Source organism: Symphalangus syndactylus, chromosome 6 (assembly GCF_028878055.3).
Source record: "Symphalangus syndactylus isolate Jambi chromosome 6, NHGRI_mSymSyn1-v2.1_pri, whole genome shotgun sequence".
Classification (NCBI taxonomy): Eukaryota; Metazoa; Chordata; class Mammalia; order Primates; family Hylobatidae; genus Symphalangus; species Symphalangus syndactylus.
Window position 1 is genome coordinate 29,864,277 of NC_072428.2, and position 16,911 is coordinate 29,881,187.

The window sequence follows — 16,911 nt, forward strand, 5'->3', positions numbered from 1 at the left end:
GAAAAATGTATTTTTAATATTCCTACCGTGAGATATGGAAATATAATTAAAGAGTGTTTACAATCTACTATAGGAGCCACATTGGCGAGTGATGTTCCAGGATATAAAATTAGGTGGTCTGATATCTGAACATGCGTTCTCTGGTGTTGGCATAAAAATGCATATGTTTTATTCAATAAGACCCACGAAAATGATTATCATATAACAACAAATAAAATGATTACTTACTATTTTATTTCATCATAAAATAATGCTAACATATGTTGAGTATTTAGTAAACATCATGACCAGACATAAGTGCTTTCAATACTTTATCCTATATACTACTCATTACTTGCATTTCAAAGATAAAGACACTAAGGCTTAGAAAACATAAATACTAAAAACTGAAATCAACTTTATTTCTTGTGTTGAATAATACTCAGTCCAGGCATTATTTTCCTAAATGTATATTTAGTAATACTGAAACCAAAAAATAATCCCTAAGCTGTTTGCTTTGGGAAATACTTGTTCCTAGAATATATGACTGCAAACCAACTAAAACAGCTTACTTTTCAAAACAAACTGCTTGCTCAGCAAGACTGCTCTAGGGCCTTCATTCTGTTGTATCCACCAACCTAAGCTATTTTTAATGGACTCTGCCCAATTTTCAACCGAATTCCTGCCTTATAAGACCTACCGATTACCCAGTCCAGGCGGTGGGAATCCTTTGAAAAGTGTTCCCTAACTTCATTCTTCTAAAACACTACTAAGACTATCCATGTGGTATTGTTATTTGCTGTAAGGAATTTTAATAAATCAGCTTTATTGATCAACACATTTTCCTCACGGTCCTCTTAGGGTGGCTTTTCCAGTATATTGCCCAAGATCAATGAGGAGCCAGGACTTGACCCCAATATCTTCTGACTCCAAGTTCATATTCATAACTATTATCTACCCCATCCTTCTTTCGCCACTTTCCTTCAAACTATTTGGACATCTGTACCAACTCTCTATTTCATATTTCCTATACAGGCATTCTTGAGATTCAAAATGCTTTCCAACGTCTAGGGAGAGATTAGATAATTTCAGACAAAAGCATTTCAGAATGCTTTGGAGGACCCTGACTGGGGCAGATATTCAGCTCCAGGTGAAAGAAGTAAGGACCAGAGCAACCTGATGTTTGAGGAGATAAAGGCCAACGAGTCATTCAAGAAACAGAAAGAATATCCAAGAAATAGTCACCCTACAGCGACAGGTTAGGTTGCCTGAGGGGCTTCTATTCGGCTCTAGTTCTGCAGAGAGATTAAGTTCAAGTGTGTAAATTTATAGTAGTAGACACTTCCAAGTTCAAGAACAAGAAAGCTTTAAAGTTCTGAGATTTCCAGGATTAACTTGGAATCCTGGCAGATTTCACAGGATCTGGAAAAGATTATAAAGTGACTAAGTAACACCAGTGAAGCCACCAGGGCCTTGTAGTTCCATAACATAGTAATAATGACAATAGTAGCTGTCACTTATCAAATACTTACTATGTGCTACACATTGTGCCAAGTGCTTCATAAGGTTATTTAATTGTCATAACCCATGAAGGTAAATATTGACGGGAGTACATAGAAGCCAAAGAGGTTAAGTGACATACAGATATCACAGAAAAGAAAATAATGAAGCCAGCATTTTGACCAATTTGATACTTAGCTGGTGGTCGTGACCACTACATTTAAAAAGATAAAGAGCCATATACAAATAAACACTCCTAGGACTGAGGCTTGAGTAGTTTAAAAAGGGTAAAAAAAAAAAGGCGATTTCCAGCTTTTATGTGAGAGAAGTACTTTTAGGTGAGGGAATTTTTTTGCCACAGAAGGCACAGTTAAATTCAGATTTTAGAGGGCGTTTGCCTCCAACACTTCAGACACTTTTTTTTTTTAACAATGTCACTAATGACATATTCATTGCTGTATCCAGTTATCAATTTGCTGTCTTTTTTTTTTTTTTTTTTTTGAGACACAGTATCCCTCTGTACTCCAGGCTGGAGTGCAGTGGCGCAATCTCGGCTCACTGCAAGCTCCGCCTCAGCGATTCACGCCATTCTCCTGCCTCAACTTAGCCTCCAGAGTAGCTGGGACTACAGTACAGGCGCCCGCCACCACGCCCGGCTAATTGTTTTTTCTTTTTTCATTTTTTTTTTTTTTTGTATTTTTAGTAGAGATGAGGTCTCACCATGTTAGCCAGGATGGTCTCGATCTCCTGGTCTCGTGATCCACCCGCCTTGGCCTCCCAAAGTGCTGGGATTACAGGCGTGAGCCACCGTGCCCGGCCAATTTGCTGTCTTAAATTTATCTTCCTGCAGTGGAATCACTCTCACCTACTTGATACACCTTTTTCCTTTGACTCCCAGGACATCTAATGTGTCTGGATTTTCTCCTAGTTAAGTGGTCACTCGTTCTCTCTTCCTCTGATTTGTTAATTAACTATTCATTGGTTCTCTTGCCTTTTTTCCCCCTATATACTCCCTCCTTGTGATTTTTTCTAAGCTCATGGCTTTAAATAACCATCTATATGTTGACCACTACATAATAAATATTCACAGGCTTGTATATCCAACTGCCTTCTTGATTTCTTCACTTGGATGTCTAATGAACATCTCAAAGTTAACTGCCCAAAATGAAATTGTTTATCTTCTCCAGTCAGGTACTTCCCACAACCTTCTTTATTCTGGTTGATTGCAACCCTGTCCCTTCAATTGCTAACACCAAACATCTTGAATCGTCTTTTTTTTTTTCTCGCTCTTTTTCTTACCCATCAAACATTCAAATCATCAAGAAAATCTTTCAAAATATATTTAAAATCTGACCACTTTCTAACACCTTCATTACTACCACCATTACTACCACTCTGGTCTAAACCATAGTAATATCTCTATTGCATTATTGCAGTAGCCAGGCTTGTCTCTTTGCTTCTACCTTTTCTCTCTTTTTTTTTTTTTTTTTTTTTTTTGAGACGGAGTCTCGCTCTGTCGCCCAGGCTGGAGTGCAGTGGCGCGATCTCTGCTCACTGCAAGCTCCACCTCCAGGGTTCATGCCATTCTCCTGCCTCAGCCTCCCAAGTAGCTCGGATTACAGGCGCCCGCCACATTTTTTTGTACCTTTAGTAGAGACGGGGTGTCACCATGGTCTCGATCTCCTGACCTTGTGATCCGCCCGCCTTGGCCTCCCAAAGTGCTGGGATTACAGGCGTGAGCCACCGCGCCCGGCCTGCTTCTACCTTTTCTCTTCTATAGTTTGTTCTCAACATGACAGCCGAGTTATCCCAATGATTCTCGACATTATAGATGAGATAATGTAACTCCTCTCCTCCAGACCCTCCAGTTGCTCTCCAAGTTACTCCTCACTCTTGATCCCACTTCCCCTGATATCTTTTTTTCTTAGCATCTGCTAACTTCTAACTAATACATAATATAGTGCTAGCTAATTTATTTATTAATTATCTTTTGTTTGCTTAGTCTTATTCTACAAGGATATAAACTTTACGAAGATAAGAAATTTTTTAACTTTTTGGTTTACATAGTATTTTAAACATCTAGTCCACAGCCAGACACATTGTAGGCATCAATAAATATTTATAGAAAGAAGGAAAGAAGAAAGAAGAAAAGGAAGGAAGAGAATATGCATAGTTCTATGTATTCAGATAGGGTTAATCTCAAAAATACTGGCCTAAAAAAATCATGTGGTCATTTGTCATCCTCTCCCTTCCAACATTTATAATAGAACAAATTATAATAGGCTAAAATGAAGAATCACACAATTATAGTAGCACTGCAATTAGTTACAATTTGGCTTGCTTTTTTGATTTATATCTGTGACCCACTGCTTATAGGCATCTCCATGCTGATCTAAGAAAAGATTAGGTGAAAATAAAATAATATACAAATTTTCCTCCACATTTTCTTAACGTATACTACTCTCCCAGTGTAGTAAACAGAATCAACTGAGTCTCATAGCATTAGTAACATATTTAATCCCAGGTGAAGGCAAATGTCCTTCAATGAGAAGACCTAGAAATCAAGAGACTGGTTGGTAGAAAAAAATATTAGAAAGATAAAAAGTTTTTTAAAAATATTTTATATGCTTTTCATATTTTAAAAGCAGTATGGACTGAAAATGGAACGCTAATAGTTATTATTCATTACTCTGATTCTAAGCTAAGTAAATGCCAAACTTTCCCAGAAAGACAGCTATCTGTTTTAAAAATCCACATCTTTATAAAAAGAAGTAACCTATTATACCCAAATTTTGTCTCTCATTGAGTAAATAAGTTCACAAACTTATTAAATAGAATTTTTATTTAATTATTATATAAATTCTAAATGTTTAATGATGAGTTTTTATCAGTTTTAACAGGCACGATAAAAAGTAGATATCAAAATGTCAATAGAGAAGCATAGCAAAATTTGGAAACCTCTTCTGAATTATGTAGCAAGAACTCAGTACAGGTTTTATATCCTTTTAAGGTTCATAGTGATATACTTTATTTTAATATATATGACAGCCATTCACAAATACATTAATTAACCCATGTTCAAACCTGTTGCTTTAAAACAGAATTAACTGAAAACTGATTATATATGTTATTACATCTAGATAAAAAGAATACAGCTTCTTGAATTGTTTGGTATAATAACAGTTGACCAAACATCAAATCATGATTCAATTCATGAATTATCTGAAAGAGTGAAATGCTTTCCAATTACAATGTGGAATGCATTTGATTTAGAGTTTTTTCGTGTTTATTGTTTCTAGGGGACAGAATAAAATTCGCTTTTTCTCAGAGAGGGTGGGATGCAGCTCATTCATCAGATACCTACCTAATCTTTAAACGGTTTTGAAAATAACTAAATCATTAATGTGTTTGCAAACCATGAAGCTCAGATACTTTCAGAAAAGCTGATCTTTCTAAAAATTATCTCAAGAATTGCAAGTTATGGCTCATGTTGAGTAGGAACCCTTTGCAAATATTTTAGCCCATTTGCAAAATAGTGGTAGAGATTTGCCCATTTGCACAAGAACCTGTTTTAGGATACTCTTTAAATAAAATTATGGCAGTAACTGCTTGTCTTGGTGAGGGTGACAGGCTTTTTTTTCCCCTGAATGTTTATTCTTCTCAATCTAACAAGCATAATTTAACACCTGTGCGCTAAACTGTAGGGCTAAAGAAAATAAGACATTGAAAACTTTAAGGGATTTTATCATATACTTGCAGTTATAGGCATGTAAACATTGCATTACAATGTTCTATTATGCGCATTAATAGAGTCATGAGCTATAAAGACATGAAGAATGTCAGAGTGTATCCAGAAGAAGCCTGATAGGTACCAACAGACACCAAAGGTTATCTTTGTGAATTTACCACAGCTAGTCTTTATCCAGCACATAGAAAATTAGATCATGTCATTAATCAGTAGGTGATTGCCAGTTATCTGTTAACTATACTTGTGAGTTAGTAAAATGTAGTATGACACACTGGTTAAGGTGTTGAGAACTGTATTCAGACATACTTGGAATCTAATTTACTGCCTTCTTAGGCATTTAACTTCACTGCTTAGCCTAAATTCTACAGCTTTTAAATGAAGATAACAATGTTGCCAACATTGTAGAATTATTATTATGGCTAAATGAGATAGTGCAAGCAGAACAGTTGCAACACTGATTCATTTCAGGAGATCAGAAAAATGTTGGCTATTTTAACTAAAAAAAAAAATCAGGTAAAACTATATAATGTATTCATTTACATTGGGATTTTACTTGTTTTCCAATAATCCAAATGAACCCTTTTACCTTCTGGAAAATTATCTTTCTCAGGACAAAGACAGTTGGAAACAGATAAGTAATGCAAATGGCATTGATGTGAATATGGAACCATAGCAAAGGAAAGTAGAAGTCCTTTACGTATAATTTTGAAACATAATTCACTACAAAACACAAAGGGCAGTAAAAGAATTCATAGCTTAATGAGTTGTTACAAGATAAACACCTACATAACCATTACCCAAGTTAAGAAATAGAACCTCACCAACTCCTGGATAAGCCTTCTTTATACCACTCTCTCACACGGTTATCCAATTGTTCCAGCACCCTATTGTAAAAAGAACCCTTTCCTCATTGCTCTGTGGTCCTGTTTTTTGTCCTAAATCTAGTCTCTGTATGTGTGAATACTGAATATTACAAAGATGTTTTCCATTCGACTTATATGTGTGAAATGGTCATAGTTCAGAAGAGGTCATAGTTCTACCTCAGCTTGCCAATCTTGACCTGATGTGGAGCTTGTTGGGTAAAGGTCCTGATCCAATTTATGGTGTCCTGCAATTCTTCATGTAGCATGCATGGCTCTGTACAGGTAGACTCTCCTTGATTACTGATTCCTGGCCTATGCTTAAAATGTTGTTTTGCCATGCTCTGTAACATGGCAAAACAAGGATGTAACAAGGATGACATGCTTTCCCAGTGTGGATGGCTTTCAGGTGCTGCCAGTATCTGCTCCCACCCACAGTACTCCTTTTCTCTACAGTTTTTGTATTCAGAACCAATGTAACCAAATATTGCTATACCCATTTAGTAGGTATTTTTATTTTTTATTGGATTTAAAGAGTAATAGGCACAGCTGAGGCAGGACACAGGAAGCAGGGCGTGACTCTGGCCTGCTCAGAAGACTGCTCAAGGGCAGTAGGTGGTATATTTCCTTGGTTGTGTTGCCTCTGCAGTCCAATGTTGAAGGCAGACAATGAATCAGGTTAGTCCAACTCTCCTCCATAATTTGGGTGGCCATCAGGTTGGTTTGAGCTCATAAGGCCAAGTATCTGTGTTCTAGGTTTGTTTTTCTTAATCCTATCCTATTGAATTTGTTAATAATAGGAATGTTTTTCATTAGTTTCTGGTGGTGGAATTTATTTTTTACTTTCTGTATCCTTTTATGGCAATTTTTAATGTTAAATTAAAAGATGGAAGTCTAGACACTGGTAGCCTGATGCTATGGTTTACCTAGAAGTTCTAGATTTACACTCCTAAATTAGAGAAAAATCCAAAGCCCTTGGTATGTAATTAAAACTTATTTCAGAGTTACAACTGTTTCCTCCTAATAGCTCTTGTTACAGACCCTACTTATTATAGAGAGCAAAACCGGGTGTTTTTCTTTTTTTGGTGTTTTTTTTTTTTCTGCAAAATATACCATAAACAAAGTGAAAGTGTAAACCACACAATGGGAAAAGTATTCAGAAACCATATATCTGATAAGAAACTTGTTTCCTTAATATGTAAACAACTCTTATAACTCAACAATAAAAACACAAATAAACCAATTAAAAACGGATGAATGATTTGAATAGATATTTCTCCAAAGAAAATATAGAAATGACCATCAAGCACATTCAAAGATTCTTAACATAATTATAGTTATCAGAGAAACACAAATCAAAATCACAGTGAGATACCATTTTTCACCATCTATGAAGGCTATAATGAAAAAGACAAAAAATAAGTATTGACAAGGTTATGGAGAAATTCACCCTGTTCATCATTGATGGGGATGCAAAGCAGTGCAGAATCTTTGGAAAACAGTTTGGCAATTTCTTATAGTATTAAACATAAAGTTACAACACCATCAGTTTCACTCCTAGGTATATATCCAAGAGAAACAAAAACAATGCATCTACACAAAAACTTGCACACAAATTTTCATAAAAACATTATTCATAAGAGTAAAAGAAGGAAGAAAATCAAAAAGCCCATCAGCTTAATACATAAATAATGTAGCACATATATCTATCCAATAAAATATTTGGCAATAGAAAGAAATGAAATGTTAACACATGCTACAACATAGGTCTACTTTGAAAATGTTATACTAAATGAAAGAACCCAGTCACACACATACAGTTATATAATTCCATCCATATAAAACTGAATAGTAGGTAAATACATAGAGATGAAAAATAGATTAATCAATTCCTAGGGCTGAGGGAGGAGTGGGTAGAATGGAGAATAACTCCTAACAGGTACAGGGTTTCTTTCTAGGGAATCAAGATGTTTTAAAATTAGATTGTGGGGATGGTTGCACAATCCTATGAATATATTAAAAATATCGAATCAAATACTTTAAATGGGTGATTAATTGTATAGCATGTAAATTTTATATCAATAAAGCTGCTAAACTTAATTACAAATGCATTTTTGATTGTAAAATGTATGAGAATATATCTTACAGAAGCTAACATAGGAATTTACAGTTCATAAATATTTCTTAAACAGGACATATGGTATTCATGCAGGAATAGGCAACATAAAAATCAAAATAAAACAATATAGAAATAGAAACAGAATAGAAAGATACCAGTATGTATATGATTGATATGGAATTACAAATCCATAAAATTTTCATGGATATAGTGAACTACTCAATTAGAGACACTAAAAAAATAAGTTAATTTAATGGAAATAAACAGACCCTTAACTTTCAATTTACAATAAGAAAACAAAATGAAAGGATTAAAGATGTAAGTGAGAAAAGCAAAATTAAAAAATAACTTTTAGTATAAACTATGAGAGCATTTTATAATAATTTGGGTAGGAAATTTATGTTTGCTTTTAATAAATAAAAAGTACCAGCACCAATTACAAGAAAAAAAAAGCTGGTACATGCAATTACATTCAAATAAAAGCTTTGTAAATTTAAAAGATATTATAAAGATTGTGAAAAGGTAAGTTATAACTAGAATATATATATATATATATATATATATATATATATTTTTTTTTTTTTTTTTTTTTTTTTTGAGACAGAGTCTTGCTCTGTCGCCCGGGCTGGAGTGCAGTGGCGCAATCTCGGCTCACTGCAAGCTCCGCCTCCCAGGTTCACGCCATTCTCCTGCCTCAGCCTCCGAGTAGCTGGGACTACAGGCGCCCGCCACCGCGCCCGGCTAATTTTTTGTATTTTTTAGTAGAGACGGGGTTTCACCGTGGTCTCGATCTCCTGACCTCCTGATCCGCCCGCCTCGGCCTCCCAAAGTGCTGGGATTACAAGCGTGAGCCACCGCGCCCGGCCTAGAATATATTTTTATGAATACAACCAATAAAGTATTAAGCTTCAGTTGTACAAATAACTGCGAAATTCGTAAGAAAAGGCAAATAATCCAATGGAAAAATGTCATAAGATATAAACAAGTATTTAATAAAAGAAGAAATGTGACATTATCTGAAAGAGCAGAAGGCTGAAAACAAATAAAATAGTCCATCAACTGGAAAGTGAAAACTAAATTGTGGTCAAACAGTTAATGTCACTTGTTTTGTAGTCATGCAATGGAATATGACAGTACAAATGTATCTGCTCCTACATCTATCAAAGGGATGCTGTTGATCTTTTGTAAAAGCAATGTCTGTTACATTTTTTCAAAACTTAAAAACATAAAAATGATTTTCAATATTGTTTAAAGATTATTTATACTTTTACTATATAACTTATACAGTAAAAGTTCAAAAATATTCATAGGAAAGCTAATCACCAAAAGCAGAATACTTGTTCAATTCTGTTGAGACTAATTGAGAGAAAAGATCAGGGAATATTATACAGAAGCCTCAATTTTGGCTGTAATAATTTATTCTAAACCAAATAAGGCAAGCAATAGAGATCCTGTAAAGCTCAATGTTGGATATAACTTGTTCCAGTGCAATATGATCTCATAATATGGTTTTTGATATGCATAATTATATTGTTTATTATTAATTTTAATTATTATTAATAATTATTGACTATCATTGATAATAACAAATATATGACTATATTCATAATAACAATTTAAAAGACCAGCATAACCTATGAATTTGGGAATAAATAATGTGGGATTCTATATTAGTGTTAAAATCTTACTTATAACAAGTCTCAGTTTTCTCACCTGTATAACATAATAGGAATAATAATAGCCTTGTGTGACTATTTTAAGAATTATGTGAGTTGAACACTCTGTGAATCATAAAATGGTATACACCCTATAGTTATTATTACAACTAAAGACCTTCAAATGGTAAAGTCCAATTTTAATCATAATCCCTAAACAATACATTCTCTTCAGTCAATTACAGTTGTATCTACATAATCATTTACAAAATTAAAATATGATTCACATATGCTTATTAGAGATATTAAATTGAACTGGTGATTCTGAAGGGATTCCATGAGGTCTAAAGGACATCATCAGGAATGAGTAATCACCTCAGAGTACATATGTTGAGATGTGACCACATTCAAGTCCCATAAAGTCAGCTGGCAAAGACAACTTTCTACACAAACTCTACTTAAACTCAATCTGTAGTTATTCTGCACTTCTGCCAATGATCACATGGAAATACAAAAGAAAAGACCTTAGAATTTACTGATAGCTTGAGAATGAAAATAATGAGAATAAAATTTGATCTTTTATGCTAAAAGATCAAGTTTTAAATGCAAAATAAAATCAAATACCATTTTATTGTAAAGGAATTTGGGGAGTAAAATTTTATAGGAAGTTTGAAAAAATCAGGAACATGATTTCAATGCATTGCTTGCTATCAGAAATGCCACTTTCCCTTGAGGAGCTCCCAAAACAAAACAAACAAGAGTTTTCATTGCAAAGAGCCACTTGATGATTTCCGACATGTATTTAGGAAACTCCTGTAAAACATAAGTAACCTCACAGACCCAATGAAAATATTCCTAAGACACTAGTGCATTTCTATTTCTGGTTATTTGGATCAATCTTTCCCATGAAAACAAATGAAAATTACACAAAGAAAAACTTTTCACAACATTGGTCTGGTGTAAGATAGTATCTCATTGTGGTTGGTGAAAATGTAAATTAGTACAACCTCTATCAAAAACAGCATGGAATTTTCTTAAAGAACTAATCGACCTAGCAATGCCACTGCTGAGTAACTACCCAATAGAAAATAAATCATTATATAAAAAAACCCCGTACATTTGTATATTTATCAGAGCGCTGTTCACAATAGCAAAGATGCGAAATCAACCTATATATATTTCTGTGTGTGTGTCTGTGTGTATCTATCTATCTATCTACACACATATATATACATATTTCTTTGTGTATCTGTATATATACATGTATATACATGTTTCAATGTTTGGTTTTATAGATTTGTGTGTGTGTCTGTATACATATTTGTATATACATATATATGTGTATACATATGTATACACATGTATACATATTTGTATACACATATACACATATACATATATACACACATATGTGTATACATATTTGTATGCACATATATATGTGTATACATATATACACACATATATGTGTATACATATTTGTATGCACATATATATGTGTATACATATATACACACACAGAAATATATATAGGTTTGTGTGTGTCTGTGTATATATATAAAGAGAGAAAATGTAGTGTATGTGTGTGTGTGTCTGTATGTGTGTGTGTCTGTGTGTGTGTATATATATACACACAACATTTTCTCTATACAGTCATCTGTGATGAATGCTTAATGTTGATTTTATATGTAAATCTACAGACACATACACACACCATGGAATACTACTCAGCCAGAAAAAAGGGATAAAAGCATGTCTTCTGCAGCAACATGGATGGAACTGGAGTCCATTACCTTAAGTGAAATAACTCAGAAACAGAAAGTCAAATACTGCATGTTCTCACTTATAAGTGGGGGCTAAATTATATGTACACATGAATATAGAGAATGGAATAATAGACATTTGAGGCTTGGAGAGTGAGTGGAGTGAGGGATGAGAAATTACCTAATAGGTACAATGTACACTATTTGGGTGATGGTTACACTAAAAGCCCAGACTTCGCTACTACATAAGATATCAATGTAACAAATCTGCATTTGTATTCCTAAATCTATAAAAACAAACAAAAAAACACTGAAGAGTTCACAAGACAGTGAGGAATCACTAAAGTTCAAGACAAAGTAGAAATCAGAAATCAAGAGCTAAGCTGCATCCCTGGGCACTTGGGTCCCTATTACCTCCAAGGACATCTGCAGATCTTGCAAATGTGGGCTTTTTATTAGCACTTTTTTGTGTGCTAGGTGCCAGGGATACACTGGTGAATGAGTCAGACAGCCCAGTGTGCATCAGATATTTTTAGGACACCTCAGTAGTAAGTGTTCTTGAAATATTAAGATACTCCCTTCATCTGGCTCTGGATTTCTAACAGATGAAATGCAAGCAGGTGCCTGAAGAGAAGGAAAAGCTCAACACAGAGAGGTCAAATTATGCAAGGGCAGGTTGAATTTATTTGCATGCTTGCAAATGCAAAAATCAAAATATCAAGTCAAAACACAGAATGGGAAAAAAAAATCTCTGAAACAGGGTAGCCCAGAATATTCATTACCTTGGTCAAAGCCTACTATTTTCACTTGAATAAATTTAACTTGAAATGTCAGACCTCTATATCAGAGTATCAAAATTTCTGGCACTGAGTAACTGCTTAGTATCATCATCAGTGTCCTTGACCATACACATGAAAATTAGGAAAATTCACATACGCTCCAAAGCAGACAATTCTAAACTATTAATTGCTTTCCATTAGTCAGATATGTGGAGAAGGCAAATAATATAATCTCCCATAACCTTCACACCAAGATGGATTTGATCTGATGAGAAATGTACTGGCTTCTGCAGAAAAGATGAGCTCTAGGATGTGTTCCTTACATTTGCAGGAAAATTACTTTCCATGACCCAGAAGTCCTATGTTCTCCTTTCCTTTCCTCTAAAACCTCTATCAACAAGACAAGAATCTCCTGAGACTTAGGAAGAGGAAGAAGGATTATCAAACAACTATATTTGCTCGTCATAAATGAGATGACCCTATCATGCTGGCTACACATCATCTACTCAGAGTACAAATGAATAAAGTCACGTTAGAATCTTTGGAAAGTTGGCATGGAAAACATATCATAAAATATTCATGCCTATTTTTCCACGAGCTTAACTCTTTCCAGTACAAGAGTTACTCTCGCTGTTAAAAGTTAGATTTTGGCCAGGTGCGGTGGTTCATGCCTGTAATACCAGCAATTTGAGAGGCTGAGGCAGGAGATCTCATGAGCCCAGGAGTTCGAGACAAGCCTGGGCAACATAGGGAAACCCTATCTCTACAGAAAAAAAAAAAAAAATTAGCCAGCCATGGTGGCACGTCTGTATTCCCAGCTAATCAGGAGGCTGAGGTGGGAGGTTCACTTGAGCCCAGGAGTTCAAAGCTGCAGTGAGCTGTGTTTGTGCCACTGTACTCCAGCCTGGATGACAAAGCAAGACCCTGTCTCAAAAAATAAATAAAATAAATAAATAAATAAAAGTAGATATTTATAAAACATAAACTCTTTAAACCTATGGGTATCATTTAAGATTATTTATGGCTCCAGCTATTTCTATTTTTATAGGCTTCTTCGAAGTTGATGGCTTAATTTCTGGTACTGTTGAAGGACAGGTCAAGAAAAAATCAGTGGATCATAACCCTTCTCTAACCCATCTCTGATAATAGGCAATATCTGGAGAAAACCACACAGACTTACGTATTCAAATCATGCATACAATTTCAGGGACTTCAAGATCTCCTGGAGCTCACGTGTGCCCCCTCCCTTAGAGGTCCATGGGTTGCATGCTAGGAACTTCTGGGTCAGGCAGTAGCTTAAAATCCCTTCCATTCTAGAAGCCCCTGTTTTTGCAAACAAAGCTCCCCTTGGCAAGCCTAGGCAGAAAGAAGTTGAATCTCTTACATGAAATCTAAGCAGTTTGAAAGTCCCATAGCAAACTGACTGTGAAGTCATGTGAATTTTTAAGAAAAATGGGCATTAGTGAAGGTACTCAGCATTTCCTCTAAGTGCAAGCATTCATATTTCTTTAATTTTGTGGGGACAATATGATTTGTAGTTGAAATACCCGAGGTGAAGACTCACTTCGTATCTCACGTTACTGTGCACATACAAAGTTTCAGTATCTTTATGAAAAGATAATAATATGGACTATGCATTTCCTGACAAAATTGTGAAGATGGTGACATATGTAAAATAGCTAGCAAGAGTGCCAGACTTCTTAGGTGCTAGTTAAATGACAACTATCATCTGGCAAGTGATTAAGCAAGATACAGCATGACATTGTTTCTCAAACTTTAATTATATATATATACACACACACATATATATGAATATATATTTATATATGTAAATGTATATATATTTTACAAAGCTACAGATCACTTATTTAATATTTTTTCTTTAGATTATACTATTTCTGCAAAAAAAGACTTTGTCCAAATTTTAATCTAAAAAATAACAAGTTTAAGGTGCTGGTTATGCTTTTTCTAATACACGTTAAAATGAAATAACAAAAATAGTTGTTACTGAGCATCATAAAAATTATTTTGAAAGCTATCCTTTCACAAACATAGCAAGCCACTAACATCTTAGCTTAAATTAAACCTAACCTAGGTTTATTTAGTGTTTTCCTTGGCAAATTCCAGGCTTGAAAGAAGGTATTTAGAGTTTTCATGGTGGAAAGAGAAGAAGGAAATCCCCAGAGGGTGCCAGGTGGCAGTCCCTAGGGCATCTGGGTCCAGCCAGTGAGTGGCACTCCTTGAGGGCTGCAAACAAGAAGGAGGAGGAGAAAGGAAGGCCAAGTTAGAAGCTGCATTAATTTTTAAAGACTGGTGTTACTTTCTCAGGTCCAGAACTGGACTAGCCTGTGACATTCCTAGCATGTAAGAGCTGCATCTCTATTTAATGACTTCAGTATTCTAAAGGTGGCAAAAAGTCATTGATAATTCATCATTTGAATAGAAACAAAGAAATAAGGAAGGAGTGGTTAGGGCCTTAGTTCAGAAAACAGAAAAACTGGCTCTGCTGCTGATGGACTGATGCGCATCTTTTATAATGCACCCTCATTTGGAGGCCAAACACAAAGCTATAATTCTGTGAAGAGTTTGGAAGGTCATTAACACTATGCTTATCTTTTAGCCAATATTGGCCCTGGAACTGCCCACAGCAGTCCTTTCCAGCATGCTCCTGTATGTACAATCACATAATATATCAATAAAGAGGGATGGAAACACATCACATCTCACGAAATCCAGATTATTAAAACTCAGAGGTATAATCTTTATTCACTTAAAAAGCAAACTCTAAAAAACACACACACCTAATGCACTTAACACTACTTTAGGCTATCCATTGAAGGGACAAGAGGCATATATAACTTAACAAAATAATTTTTGAGTGCCTATTCAGTCCCAGACACTTAAGTTATTAAGGCTAGAGAGCTGAATGGCAACTAGAAGACTAAAATGAATATTAAAGTGAAGTCCTTTACACTCCAACTTGAACAAGAAAATATTTATTAAGAAACTATTGTGTGCTAAGAATTGTGTCTTTATCTTTACCTTAGCTTTTTCTTTCTACCATATGGGAAACAGTGCAGCCTAGTATTAGTAACTTATTTTTTGCTGGTAGGTAGACTCAGATTTGAATTCTGGTTTTGCTTCTTAACTAGCAGAACTTGGACACGGACTTGAATTTTCCTAATCTTTGTCTTCACTGGTTGCTTCATTCATAAAGTAGGACAAATATTCACTATAATATAAAATTAAGTACTCACTAAAAATTGATTTTGTGTTCTTCTGTCCTTTTACTATTTTAAGCATAGGTGAAGAACACTAAACAAAACAGAAATGGCCTCAAAATCCAGCCATGAAGATAAATGGGTTGATTAGTCTAAAAGTGATTGGGCAATTAATGCCCTGTACTTGCTGTTATAATTATCAAATAATGATATTTTGAGTGTGGGACAGGATGAGAACTACATACGCATAAAAGAAGAGTACTTTATTAAAACAAGTGGCAGATATTAAATGATAAATGACTATCTAACATATAATAAGCATTTTGAACCGTATGGTTACAGAAACAACTGCTGCCCCAGGGAGTTATCATGACAGTTGGAACTGACCAAAGGTAGTTTTACTGAACAGATAAGTTCTACTAATCAGAGATTATATAAGTAGAATGACCCATAGGATTAGGAACATGCAAAAATATAAGACAAATCAGATCAGATTGTGTCATCACCATTTAAGCAAAAGCATCTATCAATACTAATTTCAGAAGTGAAGCAGAAGAATTGAAACAGCACAGAACATAGAGCTCAGCTCGCAGACTCTAATAAGACACTAATGCTTAGTCTCCTTCATCCTAATGCTTCAAAGAGAATCTAATTTTATTAAACACTATTTTAATTCTAGATAACTAAATTATTCCAATTTCATGGCCAATGGCCCATAATCAATATATTTTTGCTTATCCACATTGGAATGAGAGACTTCAGAAAACAGGGGAGACCTTGTCCTTATTATGATTGACTTAAAATGATATTTTTAGGTTTTGGAAGTTACATATAGTATTTAGAGAAGATATTAAGCTGTACTTATGAACAAACTAAGTTTCCTTAGCATAAGCTACCATTTAATGATGTATATGTAATTAACTGTTTTACTTTTAAGTTTTCATATTTTTTTCAGAAAACTTCAAAAAATTATAAATTATAGGGCTGCTTTAAATCCTGTGCTGTTTTGTAGAAAATGGTAGTGGGCATGGAAGTGGGGACTACGTAGAAAAAGTAGGTAAAAATTCAACTATTTCCTTGTGTGTATGGGAAGGTTGCAGACAAACTGTACCAAAAAGCAAAATTTCTTATGGCTATTTTTCCATAACCAAGAGTAATAATAAAATGGTGAGGGAGAATAATATTGCTGTTTCTTTATTCCTGACATCTCATGTGGCCTCCTGGTATGAAGCCCTCTAATACACTGCTTCTGTTTTCTGAATACCCTTCTTTATGCTGAGATGTTTC

The 16,911-nt window shown here is 34.7% G+C and overlaps 1 protein-coding gene across 2 annotated transcripts in view; it reads right to left on the reverse strand.

The window, feature by feature from the left end:
- ANO3 (anoctamin 3) overlaps window positions 1–16,911 on the reverse strand; it is a 471,431-nt gene that overhangs the window by 157,560 nt on the left and 296,960 nt on the right. The window lies entirely within an intron of this gene.